Source organism: Symsagittifera roscoffensis, chromosome 5, assembly GCF_963678635.1.
Source record: "Symsagittifera roscoffensis chromosome 5, txSymRosc1.1, whole genome shotgun sequence".
Lineage (NCBI taxonomy): Eukaryota > Metazoa > Xenacoelomorpha > Acoela > Convolutidae > Symsagittifera > Symsagittifera roscoffensis.
Genome location: NC_087066.1, coordinates 54,761,376 through 54,765,637, shown reverse-complemented (window position 1 = coordinate 54,765,637; position 4,262 = coordinate 54,761,376).

Sequence of the window (4,262 nt, the reverse complement as noted above, 5' to 3'; positions counted from 1 at the left end):
TGTTGTTCAAGTTTTGGCCAAAAGTGGGCGTTTGGCCCAAAGTTTCTGTTGGCCGGAAGCGGGCGTTTGGCCGAAAGTGTGAGCTTTTTGGCCGAAAATGGGTGTTTGGCCAAAAATGGGGGTTTGGCCAAAAATGGGCGTTTGGCCGAAAGTGGGCGTTTGGCTGAAAGTGGTGTCCAGTTGGCTGAATTGTGCAATTGGCAGAGTGCAATAGGCCGAAGTTCGTCTGAGAGTGCAATCAGCCGAGTTGATTGATTTTCCAGTTCGCCAAAAGTGATCTGCTTTTTTTGTTTGCGAAAACTGACAGACACTTTTTCAGCTGTCCTTATTGTGGACTTTGGTCGACGTTGGCTGGTGTTTTTGTTGACACCCAAAGTTTTTCCCGATGACCGCTTCCAAAAACTCAATCTCCAAAAACTTGTAAGACCGATCCAAAATTTTTTTTGTCTGTGTGAGCTAATTAAGAATAAAATGTTATTGTCAACGGTACATCTTTGAAAACAGACCGCAAAATTTCCGGTGAACTCTTGATTTCGGCCAGCCCGATTCAAGCAAGAAAATTTGCAAAATTGTCATAATTTAACTTTTAAAAATAACACAAAATAAAAAACTTTGTTGAATCTTTGGTTCTTATAAAATTAATGTTAAACTATTTTTATTAGTGTAACGTACTATGACTCGAACCTAGTAGTCAATCCGTTTACCTTAAACCGACCAAATTTTCTCAAAACAGTCCAAAAAAACGCATAAATGAGAAAAAATGTTAGAAAGATGCCACAGTATTGTTAGTAACGAAATAAAGTCTTGGAAAAAAATCCGAAAAAGATGAATGTTACCTTGAAAAAAGAAACGAAATGGAACCTTGCGCGACATGAAGTATGAAACGCCTGGCTGAATTTTCAAGGTTGAATATTCTAGTTTCGAAAGTTGGTTTTAGTTTTTAGTAACCGTTGACTTTTTTCTGCTCCATTTCCCCTTTCACAACTGGAGAGCACAAGTTACCTAATTTTCAGCAAATACGTTTGAATTGATTAGATATGATCAAGTGCATTCACATATCTTTTATTACGTATGGAAACTTTTCCTTTGGAATAGGTGCACTTTTAAAATTTTTTTACCGGAAAAAAAAGAACCAAGAAAAAATCACAAGATTTTCAGATTTGAAAACTATTTTTCTCCTACAATTATAAAACTGAAAATGCAAAAAAATTTTTACACAAAAGGCAAAGCGGAGCTCAGAAAATAGATCTACAAAAACTTCACACTTTTTATTTGAACAAATTACTCCAAACCTTCAGGCGAATTGTAAAGACAAAATAGAAAAACTGCCAGTTGAGCCGATAACAAAATGTTGTCATAAAACAGTTTGAACTAATGTTACTTGCCCCATTCCGTATGGAAAAGCGAGAACATACCATGTGCATAGTGTAAATGGCATAAAATCAGTTTTCCTAATATGGTATCAGCCAAAGCCATTTGAGTGAAAAAAGATAACAAACAAAGGAGCTGAGTTTTCCCACAAATCCCAGAACGACTGTTGTTGCCACGCAAATAACCTCCCTTAAGCGAGATTATAGAATCAAATAATTTGAATTAAATTAAGATCAATTGCACATTGGTCGAGAAAAAAGCCTAAAAAACTGACCAGACCGGTTCGGCGTAGGTTCGAGCCCCCCAAAAAAGCCAAGGTTGTTACCCGAACCAAAATGTATATATAACTAAAACTAAAGATGAAACATAGCAAAAAGCCTTGTCTGACAGGTTATTGTCGTCTGTATCTGATTTACTTTATATCACAAAAAGCTGTTAAGTTAAGACGTTAAGCCGTGAATGTGCCGATTTTGCTGAATGGTTTATCCGCTTATTTCGACAAATATTGCGATTTATGCCCTTTCCAGAATTAATTCAGTTTGGTTATTTCATCTTTTACTTATTTTTTTGTGAGATATTTTAGGCTTATGAGGTAGGCGCGGTCACATTTTTGGTGCCGCGAGCCAAAAATTGAGCAGCAATTCAATTCGAGCAGCACTTCGACTATTACACAATTCGATCAACACCATCAGGGGTTGTCATCAGCTGTAGTTCAAGTTTTGGCCGAAAGTGGGCGTTTGGCCGAAAGTGGGCGTTTGGCAAAGTGGACGTTTGGTCCAAAGTGTCAGTTAGCCGAAAGCGAGCGTTTGGCCGAAAGTGAGCGTTTGGCCGAAAATGGGCGTTTGGCCGAAAGGGAGCGTTTGGCCGAAAGTGGGCATTTGGCTGAAAGTGGTGTCCAGTTGGCTGAATTTTGCGATTGGCAGAGTGCAATGGGCTGAAATTCGTCAGAGAGTACAATTAGCCGAGTTGACTGATTGTCCAGTTCGCCAAAAGTGTTCTGCTAGCCGAAAACTGACAGAGGCCTTTTCAGCTGTCCGTATTGTGGACTTTGGTCGTTGTGCTAGTGTTTTTTAATGACACCCGAAATTTTTCCCGATGACACCCGAAAGTTCTTCCCAATGACCGCTTCGAAAAACTTCACTCTCCAAAAACTTGTAAGGCCGATCCAAAACTTTTTTTTTGTCTGTGTGAGCTAATTATGAATAAAATGTTGTTGTCAACGGTACATCTTTGAAAGCAGACTGCAAATTTTTGGGCGAACTCTTGATTGCGACCAACCCGATTCAAGCAAGAAAAAAGGCAAAATTGTCATAAATTTGTTTTCAAAAAACACAAAATAGAAAATTTTGTGAAATCTTCGGTTCTTATAAATCAAATGCTAAACTATTTTTATTAGTGTAACTCGAACCTAGTAGCCAATCCATTAACCTTAAACTGACCAAATTTGATACCAGAAATGAACATTTCCGAATAATTTTGGACATTTTTGCCAAAAACGCAAAAATTTAAAAAACGTTAGAAAGATTCCACATTACTGTTAGAACGAAATAACATGATACAGCATCGAAAAAAACCTGGAGAAAATTTTTTGAAAAACATTTTGGAAAAATTTCGGAAAAATTCTTGGAAAAAAAATCCTAAAAAGATGAAAGTTACATTGAAAAAAGAGACGAAGTGGAAGCTTGCGCGACCTGAAGTATCACACGCCTGGCAGAGCGAGCAAAGTCAATAATTAAAAAAAACATGAAGAAAACATGCGAGATGACAAGATCCAACTAATTTCCCCTATTACGCAAAATCAATTGAAAGAAAGCTTTTTTGAGGATCTTTTTTCAAATTTTTGATAAAAAATCCTTTTGCTTCTTAAGCGACGCTCAACAAGAAGTCGAGGCCGATTTAACATAAAAAATTCTCCTTCAATTGATTTTCTCTGTTATGGGAATTTGGTTGGATCTTGTCATTTCGCATCTTTTCATGTTTTTTGAATTACTGACTTTGTTCGCTTTGTCAGGCGTATGTTACTGCAGGTCGCGCAAGGTTCCACTGCGTCTTTTTTCAAGGTATCTTTCATCTTGCAATTTTTTTTAAAACAAGAACAGTTGGTTACTAGGCATATAAACAGAAAAAGTTCCCGGAACACCAAGTTATATCTCACTTTCAGTGGTCGAAACAATAAACTGACTGTCCTGTAAACTACTTTTCTTAAAAACCTAAGATATTGATATTTTTTTGTCATGAAGCTTGATGAACTTGGTCGTAATTCTTGTCGGCTTTTTTGCGTTCACAAATCACGAAATTAAATAATCTTATAAGCTAAAGCTTGAATTTCAATTTTGTATCTTAAACGATAGAGCTAGGTTTTTTGCTAGCCAAATTTCGGCTCCTGATTTTCTCGCAAAGCTCTTTTAGGTATGAACTTCTGAATGGTGGATTTAAAAACCGTTTTTGTTTTTAGTGGGTGTACATCGACTTAAGGAGGCCTGATCTGGGGATCGAGTTACTGTGGGACAGTTTTGCTTTGAAGATCTTTATGCAAATAATTTAATTTTTAATGGTATTTCGTTGATATCAAGACTTTCTGCTTTTCTCATGAGATAAAGATCGCACTGTCGAGACATACGATCTAGGGTTGGTTCCTGGTCGAATCTTGCGTTTTGTTGATTCGTGGAAGTTGACTTTTTTGGAAGCCTTATTTTCTCTTTTTTGTTTGCTTGCTTTCCAAATTATGGGTTCATTTTTAATATTTGACCAAAATCACTTATATTTTAAAGCCGTTCTGCACTTAGATAATTCACCAACTTTTACTTTAGTCATATTTTTGTTTCGTTTTTTCAATTAGTTTGTCTGATGCCAACATGACCTAGTTACAATATTTTGCGTTGCTTTCGCTA